General features: G+C 41.9%; 1 protein-coding gene across 1 annotated transcript in view; it reads left to right on the forward strand.

The window, feature by feature from the left end:
* The first annotated feature begins 3,478 nt into the window (after positions 1-3,478).
* The window catches only part of LOC146816610 (cysteine-rich venom protein-like), a 738,882-nt gene continuing 720,381 nt past the window's right edge, over positions 3,479-21,979 (forward strand). The window contains exon 1 of the mRNA XM_085609142.1: positions 3,479-3,674. The gene's annotated coding sequence lies outside the window, so the exon portion shown is untranslated. The remainder of the gene's footprint in view (positions 3,675-21,979) is intronic.

The following is a 21,979-nucleotide window of genomic DNA, read 5'->3' on the forward strand; positions in this document are numbered from 1 at the left end:
CTGCCATTTGTAATAGGAATAAGAGAGTTCTAGGAACAATCATGCTTCAAACTCATTCCTAAAGCACTATTGGTCATGGGTATTGCAGAATGAGGCTTGATTGAGTGTGAGCTCCTCACTGACGGAGCAGTTTTTAGATTTCAAGTGTTGTAGATTCCTACAATCATATTGGGATACCATTACTATGCCATTTGATAGGAAAATTCTATCTCTAATTCAGGGTTGACACACTGCCACTGAAAAACTTTACTAGTTAATAAGCTTCAAAATAGGGTGTTTTGTGCCCCACGTGTAATTGCAGAGGCTGCCCCCAAAGGGGGCCTCGAGGGCCGGCACCATAACTGACGCCGAGCCTTAGAACAAACTGGTTTTTGGCGCTGAGGCACCCAGAAGCAGGGGAAACACCCACACCCCCCCCCCACGGCGGCCGCCAGAAAGGCACTGATCATCAAGAATCTGCAATTCTAGTCCTTTTGGACCTGTCTGCAGCTTTCGATACCATCTCCCACAGCATTCTTACACACCGGCTGTGGGAGGTGGGTATCAGAGGGAAGGCCCTTAAGTGGTTTGAGAACTACCTGGCTGACCGTTTTACTACGGTATCTGTCAACGGTATTGCCTCTAAAACTCACCCAGTTACAATTGGGGTTCCGCAGGGTTCTATTCTTAGCCCAATGCTGTTTAATGTCTATCTAACCCCTCTTGCTGACATTATTAGGACCTACGGATTTGAAACAATTTCCTACGCTGATGATACTCAGTTGCTTGTTACCTGTAAGTCGGATCTGACGGATGTGCGAGCTCGCTTCAAAAACTGTCTGATCCGTATTAAGGACTGGATGAATGAGAATAAGCTTCAACTAAATGGTAGCAAGACAGAGGTTATTCTATTCGGAAAAGCAGAACAGCTCTGTTCCATTGATTGGTGGTCGGAAGAGCTGGGCATCTGTCCGCAACCTAAGCAATCAGTGCGTAATCTCGACATCATGATTGACAAGTCTTTGTCCTTGAGGACCCATGTAAATCAGGTGCTTGGGACCTGTTTCGGGATTATGCGAATGCTGCGGAAGATTTTCAAGTGGCTACCCCCGGAAGCAAAGAAACCTCTGGTTCAGGGTCTCATAATTAGCCGCTTAGACTATGGCAATGCCCTATTCACTGGGCTTAGCCATGATATGCTTTGTAAACTTCAGTTTCTACAAAACACGGCCGCCAGACTGGTTCTTGATCTTCCTCCTCGGTCCCCCTCTGCCCCTACTCGCAAAACTCTGCATTGGTTACCTGTTCGCCAAAGAGGGCGTTTTAAAATTCTTAGTCTTGCCCACAAGGTAATGTATGGAACTGGTCCACTGTATCTTGCTAAGAAGCTCCGATGGTATGTCCCCGGACGCTCTCTGCGATCTAGTTCTAGATTTACTCTGGTTATCGCGTTATTAACAACGCTAACCGCGTAGGCGATAACAAATCCAGCGATGGCGGCATTTTGGGAGGTTATCGCTGTTAATGCAGCGATAAAACTACAAGGATAGGGATATCCTTGTTGATAGCCCATGGTGGATTTAGCCATGTAATCCACCTCCCATTGGATTACATGGCTAAGTCTGAAAATTAGCAGACGTAAAAAAGCAGCGTTAGCCGTGGTTAGCGCTGCTTTTTTTGTCTCTAACAGGGTTAGCGCGACCCTGTGGTCGTATCAGCATAATCCACCCCCAATGGTAAGTATAGGTAAGTCTGCATTTTAGCAGATGTTAGTTTTTGGAGAAAACAGCTGTTTTCTCCAAAAACTAACGTCTGCTAAAATGCCTGGGCAACCTTGTAAATATCGTGATGTGTATATCAGCGATATTTAGAAGGTTGCACTGCCCAGTGACGCCCACTTTGCATCTCATTAGAGATACAAAGGGAGGTGTCGGGTAATAGGGTGCTAACATGTGCTAATGCATGCTATCACCCTCTTGTAAATAGGGCGATATTTTTATCTCTGCTTTTTTGGCTTTAAAAGCCAAAAAAGCAGAGATATGGCCCTTGTAAATAGGCCCCTCAGTTTCAAAGCAGGCATTGCAAACCTGCGATAACCGTGGTTAGTGCGGTTTATTTTATTGCTTCGCTGGTTTGCTTGAAGCTTGCTAATATTGCGCTGCTGTGTCAGCTCTGATTTCCAAGGAGAGATATGAGGGAAGGCCTACTTTGCATGTCATTAGCGATATTCATCGCTGACATGTAAAGTGGCAAAAAGACGGGCGCTATTGCCAGTAAACTGTCGCTACAGCTTGCTAATAGGGCGATAAAAATATCGCCGCTTTAGCGGCAAAAAGTGCCGCTAAAGCGGTGATATTGCCCTTGATAATATGCACCTACATTCCCCTATGTCTCGGCTGGAGTGGTGGCCTCAGCTCCCCCCCTCGTCCGCAAAAGTTTAGTGCTGCTAGCATCCAATCTCAGGCGGGCGCATAAGCTAAACATGGGGAAACTGAGACTGATTTGGCTTTACTTTATAAAACGTGCATCCAGGGTGCAGGGAATATCACCGGCAACTTGTAGCTCACGGAAGCATCCCGCATTAACGCCGTGGGTTAAACGGCAGGTGCATCGGCAGGGGGAGAGGCATCTATTCGGGATAACCGGGATACAAATTTCAGTTAAGCGTAATAAGTTACGGTACAAAGGAGCGAGGAAGGGTAGCTCGCTTGTTTTGAAGTTGACATAGTAGCATCGAAAATATTTGACTGTTATTAGTATAATTAATGTACCAATCCCATCTAAACATGCGGTGGTGGGTCTAAGAGTACGACTGAAGTGCACTACTGTCGAGATTTCACATGCTCCTCCCAGATGAGTGAACACGAACACCCACGTCTTACACAGGGCGCCTCAGTTTAAGAGATTTACGGCCAGATACCTGGACAGGGCACATTTAGCACAGCCAAAAGTGACAATACTAGTCACCCAGCCGGGATACTTTTTCCGCCGATGCTCTTAGGAATTTACGTTAAGCAAACAACTTGACCAATTGGGGGTACAAAAGCACTGAGGGACAGATTTACAAGCCCCTTGCGCTACTTTTGCCTCAATTCTAACATGGGAAAAGTGACGCAAAAGTGGGGCAAGGGGCTTGTAAATCTGCCCCTGAGTGCCTACGTGCTGTGTGTTCGTGTAACCTTCACAGGGCCTCTTTGGAAGATGGAAGATGGCGGCCGCGTGATACCGAGTGAAGGTCGCTCCCGCTGCCGGGTCTGAACAGCAGTCTCTTGCATACACGTCTATGGACTAAAAGACATGCCTTTCTCGGAATTATTTTAGCGATAATTCATTACTGATGGAGTTTGTTACCTCTGCTTAAAACGGTCCTAACCCAGGAGGAAAAATACCGATGCTCACCGTTCTTCGTTTTCACCAGCCCTGGCTACGGGTTGTCTCCGCCTCCCTGAGCCGCGCACACCTGAGGGCTTGGCGGGTGTGGCTTACGGTGGAAGGGAGGAACGAGGATTCCGTGTTTGGTAGGATGCCTACCCGCAAAAAACGGAAACTCTGCAGCAGCGGCAGCGAAACTGACAGAAGAGCCGCTGGTGGTTGGTTCTGGTGTAGGGGGAAAGAAAAACCCTGCTGCTGCGGACAAAGCGGACACCACTGGCAAGTCAGAGAAGAAGGGGAAGCCGGCAGAAAGGATTCCAGCGGTGAGTGCGCGCAAAGCCTCCCTGGCTAAAGGAAAGATAGGAGATAAAGCGGACAAAGCCTCTCAGAGACCACCCTGCAATAACCCTGCTAAAGCTGTTAATCAAATAGGAACAACACCCTCTATTCCGGACAGTTCTGTATTTGTGAAAATGTTAACGGTCCCTGGGATGTTTTCCGGAAAGAGCAGGGTAGTTAAAAATCAGTCAGAGGTCTCTTCAGTATCTGTTACACATACTGTAGGCTCACTAATCGAGGGAAATGAAAACTCTTTGGATTTGGTGACTGAAAATAATGAAGGGGATGCTAGAACCGTTGGGGGACTGGCTAGTATCGAATGCTCCTCGGGATTACCAAATGCTAAGGTCCCTCAAATAAGTAGTGAAGTAATTAGTAGAGAGAAACATGGGGGGTTAAATGATTCTGCTGTAACTTCTCACACTTTTCAAACCCCCATTGGCGGGAGGGTAGAAAAGAACAAGGGCCCTCTGCTGGAATTGATCGACGTGGACAGCTTCTTTTCTGTGGCAGAAGAGTCAGATATTGAGTCTGAGGAAGGGTCTATTAATGAAAATTCAACTTCCAGTGGTGAACTTGATAGCCCCCCGAGAACGGCAAGCACTTCTAAGAAGGCCTCTACCCGGTGCAATAATTCTAAAACCGCTTCTAAGCGCAGTTTAGGGGACGAAGATAGTGATGGTTCTGAAAACAGTAATAAACTTCAGTGGGATTATTCTCAAGTTGCACTGAGTTTGGCAGCCTTAGAGGAACCTAGTGCTCACAAAAAAAAAGGGGGGGGGGAAAGCGAAGATCATGAGGAATTTAATTCTCCTCCCTCTAATTCTGCGATTTATGCCTTGTTAAAATCAATACAAGGGGAGGCGCGACAAGAACATAAAAGGGCTCAACTTGCTACAATGAAGATCCAGGGCGCTATTCGAAGAAACACAAAAGCATGCTCTGAGGTCATTGCCCAGACTACGGCATTGGAGGAAAGAATTGTCGATCTTGAGATGGGATTACAAAAGACTGATATCAAAACCACATTAAACGATGATAGACTGGCTGATATAATGTGGAAACTCGAGGACTCCGAGAATAGACTTCGAAGAAATAATCTTAGATTATTGGGAATAGAAGAGAATGTTGAGGGGGCGGATATTAGATGTTTTGTTTTAAAATTATTTAAAGCTGCCTTTCCAGAACTCTCCCAATGGTCATGGGATTCGGAGATTCAGAGAGTCCATCGGTTTCCCTTAACTTTGAAAAAGAGCCCTGAATCGGGAGCCAAACCAAGAGCAATTCTGATTTTTTGGGGGAATTTTTTATTGAGACAAGCTATTTTTGAGAAAGCTCGTCCTGATGCTAAAAGATCTGCAGAAGGGCATACTTTTTTTTGTTCGCCCTGATTTCTGCCATACAACAGTGGAAAGGAGATGGCGACTCCGATCCCTGATTACTCCTTTTCAAAAGAAAGGGTGCGAGGTGTTCTTAATGAACCCCTCACGCCTGAAGATTATATTTTCTGGCAGAACACGGGTATTCACATCAGAAATTAAGGCTGAAGAATATCTTAAGGGACTTGGGGAAGGCTAAAAGATTTAATTAATGTGTTAGATAGGGGTTATTTTTCTCATTTTATCTTTATGGGTATGCTGAATAATGGACTTTAGAGGCGGGGAGTGACCTTGGGTCACTCGGGTAAGGGAAGCCATCATATGGGTCTATTGACCTATTTTGCCTGTATTTGGGGGGGTAGGGAAGAGCTTTTGAGGGGTGATGGGCTGCGGACAGAGATTTGTTTTGGGAGAAATCAGAAATTGATGGTTATGATAATTCAACTAAAGTTGAGCTTGTGTAAAGGGTCGAGAAATGGCTACTGGATGTATTTTTCTTTTTTTTCTGTATGGCTAATTTAAGAATTCTATCAATAAACATTTGTGGACTTAATAATTCGTCCAAACGACGCCGGATAAGGGAACATTTACGCTTCCTGCGGGCAGATGTTCTCTGTCTACAGGAAACACATGTCGAAGCCAGTCAGCATAAACTTTTGGAGATTGAGGGATTTCAACTTGTGTCTTGGACCAAACTTGAGGCTAAGACCAAGGGTGTTGCAATTCTAGTTAGACGAGGAAAGGTCAATATTACTCGCTCCTCTGCGGACAGCTTAGGTCGTTGGGTAATAGTTTACGGTAATTTCCAGGGTAAAAATTTTATTTACACTTTGTTCTATTTATGGTCCTGTTTTGGATGATCCTACTATAGTTAATTGGCTCAGCTTAGGCTGATAGGCTGGCCATCCCCGTTTATAATATGCGGAGATTTGAATATTAATATAGAGGGTGGCACTTTAAATCAATTAGGGAGTGTTTATACTGGGAGGAAGCCTAGGGTATACCGTGCTTTAAAACACTTAATAGATCTGCATGGTTTAACGGATGCATGGGCTCTTCTTTATCCAGCTGACCCCGGCTATACATATTTTTCTGCACCTCATAGAATGTGCTCAAGGTTGGATTATTTCTTTGTTTCACCCGTACTACTTCAGGGTTCTGGTATTTTTAGATTTCCACGTGTAATGTCGGACCATAATACGCTCTTGCTTGAAATAAACACAACGATCTGTAGGAATCAAACTAATATCTGGACGTTTAACCGTGCCCTGCTTAAGGATATAGAATATATTGATAATATGTCTTTATGGATCACTAGGTTTTTGGAAGAAAACATCGATAGCACAGGTATTCAGAATGTCTGGGATACATTAAAGGCAGGGATAAGGGGTGAAACAACACGGTTTGGCTGGGAATCTCAAAAGAAGGAAAAGGCCGAAATGCAACGATTATATATAGCACTTGCAGAAGCAGAGCAGAATCTGGTTACTCAGATACGGATGGGTGGTGATAGTGACGCTGCTCAAAACCGGATTATTTTAGCAAAATCAGCCATAATCGAACTTTCTCAGGCTAAGACAGCCAGTAAATTTCTAATCTGGAAATCTAAAATGTTCGAAAATAGCGAGCGAGCAGGGCACTTGTTAGCCTCAAGAATCAAAGAAAGAGAGATAGCCACGCGTATTCAAAATATTCAAGATCCAGATGTTGGTTTGGTGTCCGGGGATGGGGATATTTTGCTTGCTTTTCAAAAGTTTTATCAACATTTGTATAGTGAAGATATTAGTAATAATGATGTGCATCAGATGGAAATACAAGAGTATCTGTGGGAGGTTGGTGTTGGCACACTACCTCCGGAAGAACGTGATGCATTAGAGGCTGAAATAAGTATGGAAGAGCTTTTGCAAGCTATAGATTCTCTCCCGGGCGGGAAAGCTGTTGGTCCAGATTATCTACCAGGAGAATACTATAACATTTTTCGCCTCCAACTTACTCCTGTTATGTTGGCTTTGTTCAAGATAGTCCAGAAGGGGGAATCTTCCCCTGAGTCCTGGCAGAAGGCCCGAATTATTACATTTCTAAAGAAAGATAAAAATCCAACGGACATGGGCTCATACCGTCCAATTACGCTTATCAACAGTGACGTTAAAATATATGCAAAGGTGATTCTCTGGTGTGATCAAGTCGTTGGTCTCTGTTCATCAACACGGCTTCGTCCCAGGACGGGAAACAATCAATCATATTCGCCGCACAATTACATTATTTGATTTTTCTAGGGTTTCAGGGGATCCTATGGCCTTAATCCTGCTGGATGCGGAGAAGGCGTTTGATAGGGTCTCCTGGCCCTTTCTATGGGCGGTTTTAAGACATTATGGTTTTGGAGAAGGATTTATTTCTGCAATACAAATTATGTATAGACAACCCACAGCGCAAATTTCAATTATGGGGACCCAGTCGGGAACTATTAATATTTCAAGAGGTACTCGACAGGGTTGCCCCTGTTCCCCTTTATTATTTGCTATTTATATAGATCCTTTAATTAAAAAATTTCTTTTGAATAATTTGATTAGTCCAGTGAGATCCAAGGGTGGTGAAACTAAAATACTGGGCTATGCAGATGATCTTGCTATCTTAACAGATTCACCCGTAACTGCTTTAGTGGAAATCCAAAAATTGACATCTCAATTTGGCAAATTGTCCGGCTATCATCTTAATGAATCCAAAACCCAAATTATTTGTAACAATAAGATCTTACTGGTGGATCCCAGGGTTACTGAGACTGCTAAATATCTTGGGATTTTAATAAATTCAAATCCAGAAGTAATTGTGGAGATTAATCTGAATACTATGTTGTGTAGGATTGAAAAAGATGCCCGGAGGATGAACAATCTTCACCTAACACTTATGGGGAGATGCAATGTTATAAAGATGCTCTTTCTACCAAAGATATTGTATCTCCTCAGAGCTATCCCTGTTTTATTCGACTTAATATGGTTTAAAAAAATAGAACGTATTGTCTCATGGTTTCTTTGGGCAGGGAGAAGACCCAGACGAGCCTTTAAATTTATGACTCTACCAAGAGAAAGGGGTGGCTGGTCCGTGCCTTAATTTTCAGATTTATTATTGGGCTATCACCTTGAGACATATCTCTGTACTGCTTGATGGCCCTGATTTTGAAGAGCGGGAAAATTCAATATATAAACTTGTTTATGGAGAGGAAGTTTCAGGGGTTTTATTTAAGCATATAGATTTTGCATACTTTAAACGTGTGAGGTTTAAAGGTCTATTAGCCGCTTTTAAAACTTGGACATCTATCAGGAAATTATTTAACATTGGTAGAATACATATATACACTCCAGTTAATAGAAATATTCTTTTGCCTCAAATTTTTGCTGATGGATATTTTAGAGAATGGAGGGCCCATGGTGTTCATAAGCTAGGGGACTTGGTTTCGGATGATGGGGTAAGGACTTTTGAATACTTAAAACAGAAATTTAATCTTAGTAATCAACATTTTTTTAAGTTTTTACAGATCCGGGATTTTCTCTCTCGGAAGACGGTTAGTTGGACTTCTATTTCGCTACTTGAGGCTATTAAAGGTGGGCATTCCACAATATCCTCAATTTATAAAATGATCAACGAAAAAAGAAAAGACGACTTAGATAAACATTTTGGCCGATGGTATACAGGATTGCATGTTGGGCAGGAGGTCTGTGAAAAATCATTACGGCTTAGCTATATTTCTACCCTATCTGCAAATCTCCAAGTCCAATGCTTTAAAACCTGGCATAATTTGTATATAACTCCACAGCGTATACATCAATGGGGTGGGACTATGGGAGTTAACTGTCCCAGATGTGGTGAGGTTGCGGTTGATATTATCCATATGTTCCCTTCTTGTCCCAATTTGATTCCTCTATTAAATAAAGTTGAACGATGGCTGGAAATATTGTTTCACCGTACGGTTCTACTTTCATCTCAGGCAGTTATATTAGGGGTAACTGAAGTGGACATGACGCTCCCTGAGCAAAAGTTATTTTTTGTTTCAATGGCTTTACTTAGATTATGTGTAGCAACTGCTTGGCTAGATCCATCCCCTCCATCAGAACATGAGTGGTTTAGTAAATTTATATAAATGTTGGGAAGTGGGAGCTTTTGGTTTTTAGAAAGAGAGGCCCAAGGGCCCGCAGAAATGGGGAACTGATTTGGGCACCTTTGATTAACTGGCTGGATTGTGTAAACCATTGATTCTTGAAATTAGTGTAGTATGATAGTAATGTATATATATATATATACATTTTGTGTATGTATCGTGTACATTGTATATAGGGTGTTAAGTAGCTATCAATCTATTGAGATAAAAGGTTCTTCTTTTTTTTTTCTCTTTCTCTTGTCTCCAGTCCTCAGCCCTCAAGGGTGGGTTGGGTGGATTCAGGGTGGGGTTGGGGGTTAATTTGCTAAAATAAGAGCTATGATACAGATGATGTAGTTGATGAAAATTATGGTTAAGTGCTTGTATTTCTTTTTCTTTTTCTGTGATTTTTTTTTTTTCCATTGTGATGAATGATATCTGTGTGATGATACTCTGCAATAAAAAAAAAAAAATAAAAAAAAAAAAGGAAGATGGAAGTGCTCACCTCTGCTGTGCTGCTCCAAAAACACTGGTTGTGCGCCGGAAACAGGACCCGTCGGTGGACTAGAGTGAGAGTCGAGTTTTCTCAAGGTAACCCAAAGGGAGGAGAGCTGATTTCTTGTTACAGAACCATTTAAATATTAAGGGGCATATTATCAAGCCAGGCGATAAAACGGCGATAATGGGCTTGATAATATGCTCTATGGAATTCCAATTGAAGCCCATGTTAGATGTCCTTCACATCTAACATGGGCTTCAATTGGAATGCCATAGAGCATATTATCAAGCCCATTATCGCAATTTTTGCGGCAGTTTTCTGTCGCTAAAGCGGCGATAATTTTATCGCCGTGCTTGATAATATGCCCCAAAGTGAGCCGAACGAGCGCGGGTAGGTGCAGAGAATCGATTCCAGACCAGCCCCCTAATATAAAGGGAGTTAACAGGGTGGTCTTATATGTCAAGCACTTTACTTCAGAAATAGCGGGATCATATTTGGGAATTCTTCGAAAATGTTCATTTTAAACATAAAAAAGTTTGCATATATCATCCTTGTAGTATTAAAAATGTGTTGAGTAGAAACTGTTTTTCTAACTCACAGTGTTGGAAAAATTAAGGGGCATATCATCAAGGAGGCGATATAAAATTATCGCCGCTGTTACTTCCGTTTTCGGACGAAAAGCGGCGATAATTATATCGCCTTATCTGCAAGGTCACGCTATAGTGTGAATTCTTGCATTAGCACCTGTTTTCTGAATGCCTAGCTTTGCATCTCTAATGAGATGCAAAGTGGGCATTCCTGCCCTGACATAACTGGAGAAATGTCGCTAAGCGACATTTCTCCAATTATCAATGGGCAAGCGCACCTGCAGATCGACAAGCAAATTAGCCATAACCTCTGTTATCGCTACTTTCCTTACGCCTGCTTCAAGACTGACTTAGCCATGATTTCTTATCTAAGGTGGATATCATGGCTAAGTATGCCTTGCCCTATCATCAAGCTATCGCCAAACTTTGTGAGATTATCGCTGGATTTCCCACACTCAGAACTCTATGTGAAGGATGGCGTGCATGTGTCAGAGGAAGGCATGCAAGTGTTCTGGGACAACCTGTGGAGCGCCATGGCCTTAGCAGGTTGCAGATAAAAAGGAGTGAGCAGAGCGTGGGGGAGCCGCAGGAAGACCTAAGCCTCCTTGGTGGCGTGGCGAAGAGCTACGGGGACAATGGTTGGTACGGAGGCACACCGGAGGGAGGTGTGCCGGAATAGGACCACTCACCTTCGGATGCCTCACGGCTGGGTGAGTTGGCCTAAGGGCAGTGCGTAGAACCACTCACTTTGGGATGCCTCACGGCTGGGTGAGTTGGCCTACCAAAACTGGGTAGCAAACGGAGATGGTGCTCGCAGCCCAGCTCCCGCCGGATGGCAGGGCTCAAAAGAGTCTAACAAGGTAGCAAGTTGTGGCATAACTCTGGGACAGAAGCTACCCCCGTGCAAAGAGAGCGCAAATCCAACCAAACAAAGAAATGACCCAGAAGGGACAAGAAACAAGGAAAGCCTGCAAATGAGCTAACCAACAAACTGTCAGTCTAATTTGCTAATGGGCGATATACATATGATTTATGGCAGATATGATGTATGACAAAAATGCATCTGATTTATGACGCAAATATGACAGTTCACCAAGGATGATTTATGACCAGAGCATGCAAATTATGCCAAGTATATACATGTTTTCCAAATAAAACTGCGGCCAACAAATGACCACTACAAGACACAATTGCATGTTGGCTTATTCATTCTAAGGAATGCAGTGGGGGAATGTTGCATGTACTCTGGAGTGGGCACAGTGCGGGGGTTATAGCTCTGCAGAATCTATAGCCAATGTCCTGTTTGCCTGCCCGGGCTATGTAGGCCCCTGCCAGACAGGGATTAAACTGCTTTGCAGACACATGGGAATAATTAGCAGTTGCTCTGCTCTAAGAATACTCATATCAGACCCTAGACCATTCTTTATGTTTTATTGCTAAGTTTGTGGGTCAGTTGTCGGTGCTAAGAGCTAGGAACTAGGATGCATGCTGCTTAGTCCAACTGGAGATATTCTAAATCTTGCTAACGCTATTTGGGAGGCTTCCAAAACATTGTCCACCGAGAGTTCTTTTGCAAACCTACACTCCCCGCTGTGTGCTCTTATATTACCAACAGAAGCACCTTTCTAACTATGTTTTACCAAATGTTTAAAACCATGAAAGTATACTGATAGCATGGTTTGGTAGAACAAACCTTTACAGCTATGTAACTCACACTACCCATTGTTGTTGTGGCACTTAACTTATGTTTTAGTAGGGCCCTATCAATCTTTAACATTGCTTGTTTCACTGGTATTGTCATATTGTATTTTTCATTTTGTAATATATTGTTTTTATGGTCTAGCTTTATACTCATTTTGCTAAATCATTATGCAAGTATAAATTGTAATGATTTGTCAGAGGGGATATAATTTTGATTAGAGTAACAATAGCTTTTTATGTATGTTGCAATGCCCAGGCTTTCGTACTTGAATGTACTAGCATTTTTGATAGATAAGTCCTCTTATCAAATTTTAATCGTTGTCGATCTTCTTTAATTGTTTTTAATTGTTTTATGGTACTTCATAGGTTTGCTCACCCATGTAAGGACATTAATTGTGGGGATGTAATGATGTTACCAGTATCAGTGCAAATTACTATTTTCATCTGTATGCTGTGATCCTACGGCTCTCATTGTTACTAGAATTAATCTATCCTTGTTGAGTGTAAGGCTTATGTATTTAAAATACTTTATTGATTTATTTCCTTTTATGGTATAAATTACTGAAATAAAACTTATTGAAACAATTGTAAACACCATGGAGAACAATAGTAGTAACGGGGATAGGAATGCGATGCAACATTAGGGAGCTTGGAATTGCATTCTTTACTTGGAAATGCCTACTTACAAATAAATAAATCAGGAATAAAAAACTCTACTTCATTTTGAGCTGGGACTGTCAGATAGCATTCTCTGGATGGAACAACATCTTGGAAAGGCCAGTTTATATGGCTTGTCCATATCCCTTTCTTGAAACTCATGTCAATCATTTGAAAATTTGCCAAGTGCAGAATTCTGCAGTTACCCCAGGGACCTTCGGGGCATATGTATCAAATGATTTTGTATTCGCAAACCCTGCGATTCGCCAAAAAACAGCGTTTGCGAATACAAAATCGCAAAATGAGATGTATGAGCCATTTTAGCATTGCATTATTAAGGAATCGCTAATTTTGCGATTTCTTAATTTTGCGTAAGCATTTAAGGAATTGCAAATTGCGATTCCTTAAATGCTATGTAACACGCACCCAAGTAGTGCGATTTCTCCTTTAGAAATCGCAAATTACCACCAACTTCAAGTTGGTGGTAATTTGCGATTTCTTTGAAAAATGCACTTTTTGGCATTTTTCAAAGTGCCATGTGGCGCACATACATACCCTTAGGGCATGTATGTGCGCCATATGCGCACACATGCTAATTTCAGGGGTGCATCAGGGTGTCATCATGACACCTTTTCACCTTTGAAATTATTCTCAATTTGCGATTAGCAAATTGCAATTCGCAATTTGAGAATGACTTCCCATTCATTGCTATGGGCCTCCTGGCCCATAGGAATGAATGGGAAGGTATTCCTTAATTGCGATTTCGCAATTTGCTAATCGCAATTAAGGAATATTAAGAATTCACAAAATATGTGCGAATTTTTAAATACATCCCGTTTTGCAATTCTCAAATAGAGATTCTCAAAAATCGCTATTTGAAATTCGCAAATGGAGATTTTGATACATATGCCCCTTCATGTCTTCTGCTCTTCACTGCTCATAGAACACATCTCTGGGTGACCAGTGTGGAAATTCAAATGTGGTCTAGACAGCAAGGACAGGTAAACAACAAACACGGGGTGCATCATGGAGCAATATGCTGCCTGGCAGTGCGAGGAACATTTTTTATTCTGAACACATGTGATGTCAGTGAGGTCTTACTCATCCTTTGTCCCAGATGTAGCAAAGTGTCCACCTTCTGAGGGTCCAGGATTACCAAAGTGCTATTGTGACAAATGGCAGACCAACCAGGGTGCAATACCAGAAAAAGCATTTCCCAAAGAAAGCTTAGTAGAAGAATATTCTTTCCAGTGCATCAGAAATGAGAGAAGGCCTTGAAACTTCAGAGAATCCCAAATTTCTTAAACGTTATATTCTGATTGACTTTGTATTGTAACTGCTGAAAGGTCAGAGAGAAGCTAATGATAAGGATCAGGAACAGATGGATGTAGTTGGATGAAGAATAACCCAAAATAATCTTACAAAGGCACAGCGGCAGCTGCTCCATTAGGGTGGAGGAGCACCACCCCTCCTGTCACCATCAGCAAACAAAATGATAATACAATGGGTTTTTAAAACGTTTTAGTGTCATTTTATTTTAATCCTTTGGACCCGCCCCCAGGACTCTGACGAGTCTTTTGGGCGGGTCCAGGGGATGACACTGCTGGTGGGAGAGTGGTGATCACTCCTTTCTCTGTGCATGAAGGTTCAGCATGCCGTCTCAGGCTGCCCAAACCGTTATGCGCACTGAAGCTCTCTCCAGCCCCAGCTGGATTGTTGGGGCTTGAGAGAGCCGGCACAGGCTCCCAGTCTGCACAGGAGCGCAAGTTGCCGGGGCTCAGGCCAATTCTGATGCTGCTTTCATGCAGCGACAAGATTGGCCGCAGTGCAGTCTGGGAGCCAGTGCCCAGAAGAAGAAGGCATGAGCGCGATACGGCGGTCGTCGTCGGCGACGTTCAGGTAAGTTTAAAAAAAAAAAGACATTTTGTCTCCCAAACATCCCCACATCCCTCATCAATCCTTCAGCCCGGCCTGTTGCCTTTTGGCAGGTGACGGGCCAATGCTGCAACTGCAAGACAACTTCAATATATGGCCACATGATAGATCCTATCAGTTGACACAAATGTACCTAAACATTGTGCTCGAAATTTAACTGAGATTGTATGCACAGGTAAAAACAGTAGACAGGGAGACATTTTCTCTAGGAGTGGAAAGAAAAGAATCTAAGCTTGATTTATTGTCATATTTCTTTATTCTAATCTCAAAATGGTGATTCACACAGTCTGTTCCCACTTGAACCAAAGGATCACTGCAAGAAAATGGAAAAACACATGCACAACATTCTTGCGTAGAAAAAAAGGCAAAACTTTGGTGGCACTATGGTTTGCAATTATATAAAAAATCCATAATTGTTAAATAGGAAGCCATATTATTTTTAGTGTAAATATAGTGACACTGTTGATATCGCTCCAAACTATTATTATGCTCTACTTGCTCATTCGACTGGAGATGACAACTTGAAAAAAAGCTTGTCCAACTCCCAATGCCTTGCACAAAGCTCTCCTAAAATGAGAAATATATTGAGTACCACTATCAGAAATAATAGTATGTAGAAATCCATGAGGATGAAAAATATCAGTCTAAAAATATTGGATCATTGATTCAGCAGTTGGTAAATTGGAGAGAGAGAGACTTGGGCTATCTTTGAAAAAGTGTGAAGGGTAACCATTATCACATAGTATCTAGCTTGGGATTGACAGTCTGTATAAAAGGAGAGTAGTTGACCTAACGGCTAGGGCTGTCGACCTCGACTCTGGGGAACTGGGTTTGAGTCTCAGCAATGACGCTAAACATCCTGTGAGTTTGGGCAAATCACTTAATATCCCTGTGGCCCAAAAAAAATAAATGAATGTGTCCAAATGTAATGCAACTGGTGCTTCGTAAAGTGCTCGGATACAAGATTCGGGTAAAGTTCGCTCTATATAAAATACTGTAAAATAAAAAATAAATAAAAGCTGCAGAAATTGTATCCTTAAGTTCAGAAGCCACTGATATTGGCTATAAGTGTCCAAATACGTATAATGCAAGGATTTCTGATGACCACAGACAACAGTAATGAACCCATTCTTGTACACTAAAATAAACCCACAAAGAAATAAAAACAATTCTTAACCTATATACAACCACGCATGGCTCTGTCATTGCATATTTGCATTACACCCAGATATAATTCCTTAGCCCGTTTTAAATATGACAATGCCAACCAAATATACCACCAAAGAACCTTGGGTAATTAGAGCATAGGCAAAACAGTGGTTCATGGTAGAGTCATTCAACACCAGTCATTCAGTTGCATGGTAGTGACTTAAACCAGAATGCACTAACTGCTATATAATTCCAGCCATACCTACAAGAGAAATTTCTGAGAATATTTCAGAACATCTTTATTCATATTTATATAAAAATGCAAAAAGGGTGGTCCAGGTATCCAGCTATGTGACTATATGGACTCTGAGGCATTTAGAGCACATTGCAAATAAAAAGGTAGTCAACAGGAATGAGAAAGATGGGAGCACACGGGGTTGGAAGATAGAAAACTATGCAATTACCACTATATTTGGGCAGGACAAACACAATGATTGCAGAAACCCTGTAAAACTTACTGTGGCTCAAAGGGCTCCAGAGGAGGTCTTAGAATGACAGACAGGAAAATATGACTAGAGTGATAAAATAGGTCACCATGAGGTATACATTAATTTATGGTAGGAATCATTGGGTGAAATAAGATCCCTTTTGGGGGGGGGGTCACAGAATGACTGGATAAATATAAAATTAATAGATTAATAATTGATTTTGGAAAACGTGACTAAAGGGACTAGCTACAGCAAGCTTGAGGAACACTTCTTACACAGTTCAGGAATCAATGTGTATCCACAGAAAAAGGAACATAATTGGATAAGTAATTAAAAAATACGACGGCATAAATATGTGCATAGTGTAACAAAGGAAAGTTGCTACCTTCACAAGGGGCAGAGATATGTATAGGGCACAAAGTAGAGCGATGGTGGCCATTTACCTCTGCAAATACTGGGGTGGCGTATGGTGAGCTTGACAGTGCTGTAGTTGGTTCTAAGACTAGGAGCAGAAACACAGCATGACACGTACATATGTCCAGGCAGGGCCGGCTTTAGGGCGGTGTGACCGGTGCAGCCGCACTGGGCGCTCACCTGGAGGGGGTCACTGACTTGGGGGTTGGAGGGGGCGCTGTGTTTAGCAATAACTTAAGATTTAAAGCACCTGCTACAGAGTACCTTGTGCATCCAGCTTTCAGGCAGCAATACAAATGTCAAGATAACTCTTGTCATTAATGTTCCTGCTGAAGAGAAAGAGACAGACCGGAGTTTTGTCCAGTGCCAGTTTTGACTTGCCTTGAAGTAGCGCAGAGGGTTTATGTGCCTGCTGTAAAGAACAGATCTGTATTTTATGTGGATAGCTGCGTAGATAAGTAAAGCCAGCCTTTACCAGCACTTAAAAAAAATGTATGTGGGAGAGGTACTATGGAGAGATGAGGAGGAGTTCATGGTGGGTGCTAAAAAGATTGTCGCACCGGGCGCCACCAGCACTAAAGTCGGGCCTGTATCCAGGTTGGAAATAGAAGGCGTTTCATCACAAGCATTGGTGGAGAAAAGCAGTAAAAATCAATGGTAGTCAAGCAATAATTAATATGACATTTAGAGTTAATGGGGTGACCCTGTGTCCATCAGAACCTGGGTATTTATGATATAGAAAACAATTGGCCCTGTTGGGTAATACAATTGCTGTGATCTGTGTGTTTAAAAAAAAAAGAAAACGCTATATCACAATTGATTTTCAACAAATGCAAATCAGTTATTTTTGAAAAGGAAAGGGAAGTGAAACCTTATAATAAGAACACACCAGGAAAAGAAAATTTGCAAAGATAACGTTTTTTACTTTTTTGTTATTTCCAAAGAAATTGAGTAAGGCTGTCACAGATACAATTGAATTACGGCGGTACAAATGTGACTAGTGAAAATAAGTGACGTGTGGTGACCAGTGAAGCCAGTGGTGCACTATATACATGACATACATAAGTCACATAGATAAATTGGATTCAAAACAATTTTTTTATGTCCTGTCCCTTGATTTTTAACATGAATATTAGACCCAATGATGATTTTATGTTAGGGTCAAGGAGGCCGTATGGACAAGTGTAACAGTAATGTCGACGTTTCAACCCTGGAAACAGCGCGGATTGTGTTGCGTCAAAACGGGTCTTTCTCAGGACTGTGAAGGGTGCAGTGCACAGCCTATGAAATTAATTTAAGAGGAGCCAGGTGTGTTCTAAAGGTCAAAAGAACTTGATGTGTATATAGCTAATTATTATAGCTTTACATGTAAAAGGACAATCCAATTTAGTGAACTAGAGGGGATAGTTCCACTCAAGGTCATCAAAACCTCGGTAAAAGCTCAGGTCTAATATTTTGGTTGGGAAGCGGCCTTACCAGAAATCCTGCAGAAAATCAGGATGTAGTTGAAATATAATGACAGTATCCAGAGGTGAATGAATCAATTCACTTAACTAGGGACCATAAGTTTGCAGACGTCCACCAACCAGTCTAAGTCAAGGATATAAATTGAATTATCCATCATTATATAATGAGGCTTGTTTGTTATCGTATGTAAGGGACTCAAGTATGAAAACATACCTTATTGCATTTAATACAAGGAGTTAGGAAATCAAAAACGTGATCAAGAAGTATTGGAATCTGGTAGGCACGGAAATCAAAATAAAAGATGAGCCACTATTTGCCTTCAAGCGAGTCAGAAACATTAAGGACTATGTGGTCAGCTCCTACTTGGAAACACCAAAAGTCATATTTTGATAACTGAATCCTACATGTTGGTGTGTAGTTGTGCAAGCCACACAATTATTGGATTCATGATGGTCATTGACTGGTAGAAGACCCCATAAGTGTGCGATTGATAGGTCAGAGGAAATGTTTTCTAATTATCTTCTCCACCCTATTTGAGAGAGAACAAAATGAAGTTATGAAGGTCAATCTTTCAAGAGATTTATTTTCCTTATTAACCAGAAGGCCCTCTCTAGAAAATGTAGCACTCTATTGTCATGGGACGTCTCACCAGTTTTACTGGGTATCTTCTCACTATGAGTTTCTTACAGGGAAGCCTAGCTTCCCTGTAAAGAATTGTCTTTCATTTTCCAATGCTGGTGAAGTAGAGTGAACTTATCAAACGGAGGCTCACCCTTAAGAGTTCTAAGATGATATCAAAACATTTCTCTCTGTAGGTTTTATATGGAGGGTGGTGTACAAGTGATTATTGTCGGTCATGACAGCCAACCCCAAGACATTAATGATGACCCTACTCCTGTTGTATGTAAGCCATAAAGAGCCAGTTAGAGAGTGCAGCAGGGTTGCCGGACCAAATCAAGAAAATATTCTCTTTATATACTTTCCATGTACAGATATTTAGATGTATGCAAGATAGGACATCAACAAACAGAATTGCAAAATTCAGAGCCATAACTGCTCCCATTTAGGTCCTCTTGGAGATAGATGGTCCCAGATGAAGTTCATTGTGAGGGCAATGCGAAGAACATAGTATGTGTTTGAAATGGAGCTGGTTGAGTGCATAGCAAGCCCTCTATAATGACAAGACTATGATCCTGTATAGTATCCAGGGTTTCATTTACCGGGTCAAAGTGAGTTCCTAAATAAACTTGATACAGTGGGAACTTCCCATGACATAGGTCTATGTTAAACCCATAATGAATGAAAGCAACGCACTGCCCTAGGGTTTGAGAACAGGGCCACACCCAGAAAGTACAAGTCTCCCCAGAGATTTAGATATATGTTAGATGTATCTTCATATGGGTCCTTGCTGAGAGTACAAAGGTCAGGTTTTCTAGGATTCCTATTGTTCAAGAAAAGGAATTATTTGAATAGGAGAAAGGGGTTTGGAATCAAGAGGATGGTACACTGTTGACAGAGTATCTTTTAATTGTACTTACCATTGTCCCCACCCTCCTTATATTTATGGTTTATATTAATCTAATAATCATCCTTAAGGTAAAAAAAAGCCTTTCTGTCAGCAAAGCCCTCATCGGTCAAAGTTGAGATGTTTTTTAAAACCAAGGGGCATATTTACAAGCCCATTTTCGCCACTTTAGCGGACGATTTCGGCCGAAAAGCGGCAAAATAAACACCTCACTATTTTCAAGGACACGCTAACGCGTGTTTCCTTGATTCTGTAGCCGTTTTCTCTCCATTTTGCATGTCAGCAATTATTATCGCTAATGACATGCAAAATGGGCGTTCCTCACAATGTCTGCATGATTTATGTGACCGACAGACCTTCGCACTATTAACAATGCTGCCCCAGCGATGTAAAAAACCGCGGTAGCTGCGGTTATCGCATTAACTTTATGTCTGCTTTTTCTTCTACTGAGATATGCTGCTAATGGGAGGTGGATCGCCATGTTAAGACCACCCTCCCCTATCAGTAAGCATCTCCATAATCATCGCTGGATTTCAGGCGATGTTTCTGTTTCTCACCGTCTATCGCTAACACGGCGATGTAATTCAGCGATAGACGGCGACAAACAGAAATGCGCTAAGTGCGCTTTATGATGTTTACCGCTCTTCCTCGATAATATGCCCCCAAGTAATTCAAAGCTGAAATCGTTTAACATTCTGTGATGGCAGGGCACTGAAAGTATCTTTTAGAGATTATAAAACAAGTGCAGTGACACCCTTCCTTATTATAGGAAGGCTAACTTTGTGTGTAAAGTATTCATCAAGGAGGTAGGGAAGGGGTTTTCTTTGCTGCAGTTTTTTAATTATTTAGAAACTTTGGGCTTGATTTAGAATTTGACAAAAGGTACGCCATTCGTCAGGGTGGCAGACAACATTACCTCCAAGATCCTGATGGACTACTGTCTGTCAAATGTATAGAAGTTATGTTATGTGTATTTGTACAGCACGCTTATCACCTGTGAGGGTTTCCAGGCACTTTGCAGGTGAGTTAGGCAGCTATCGCCTTGGTGAGGTCATTCGAAAAGCCAAGTCATCAGCTTCTTGCTGAACTCAAGAAGCAATAAGGAGGCACTAATGTGGTGAGGGAGTTCGTTTCATGCTTTGATGGAGATAAAGGAGAAGGCGCAGCCTCTGGCTGGTGGTTTGTGGATGCAGAGTATGCGTGTAAGAAAGCCTCCAGCTGAGCAGTGGTGCCTGGCAGGTGTATGGAAGTAAATGCAGGTTTTAAGTTAGGCAAGTCCAGTGTTGTGCAGCATCTTTTATGTGTGTGTGGTAAATATTTAAATTACCTGTACTATTTTTTATGCGGTAAAGTCTAGTAAGAATAACTCAGTCAAAATAGGAGGCAGAATCCGTGGTATTAGAGGTTCTGAAAAGGACTTTATTCCTTACAAAGGAATTATGGTTCGAACCAGGCAATCTTATTCCATCACCACGAAGGTTCAGGAAGGGATAGGCAATACATTATTGACAAGTAAGGATATATATATGAAAAGCATTACATTAAGACAGATGCAGGAGGCGTAACAGCTGATAATACAGATAAGAATACACATACGTAATGAAAATAGGCGTATACTAGAAACGTCATTTAAAATGATGTCACAAGTGGGTGGATCCATAAGAGAATCATGCAGTGTCAGCAGAAATATTTGGCAGAGATGCGCGCGCAGCCGCATGACGTGTGATTGACGTGCAACTAGAGGGTGAAGGGGAATTGACATTTAGCTCTACATGTGGAGACAGAAGTCTGGGGGGTCAGGTCAACCTAATCCCAAATCGTATCTAATATCTTTGTTTAAGGAACTGTTTTATCCAAAAGGAAAGGTCTCTCGGACGGAATCTATTCTATACTGACTGTTAGTGCATGTACAAGCGTCTATGTGTCTACATGAGATGCGAGGGGGCAGGAATCTTCCATGGTAACAGGGGCTATGAATTACTTGCATAAAGACAGCGAGGCCGGGCCCTTTGCTCGGTAGCTGGAAGGATGTTTACCTAAACTACTAGACAGGAATGCATTGGATGAGGAGCGGAGCAGATAACTTGAAGGCTGAATACAGTGTTTTTGGCAGGCAACAGGCCGCGTCAGGCACCGCTAGCCGCGCAGGGAGTAGGACAAAGTTCATGGATACGGATGCAGGTCCAGGCTAGAGCATTTCAGAGGCAGAAGCAGGAAAAGGCTTGATGGCAGAATTCAGGGCCTACTCGCCTGAACTGTAAAACGTGAAAAGTGGACCATATAAAGTTGGTGGCCAATCATACTTAGGAATGGAATATTCGACCCATTCATGGCGGATCTGAAAGAGGACATGTTG

Source organism: Triturus cristatus, chromosome 6, assembly GCF_964204655.1.
Source record: "Triturus cristatus chromosome 6, aTriCri1.1, whole genome shotgun sequence".
In the NCBI taxonomy this organism is placed as follows: Eukaryota; Metazoa; Chordata; class Amphibia; order Caudata; family Salamandridae; genus Triturus; species Triturus cristatus.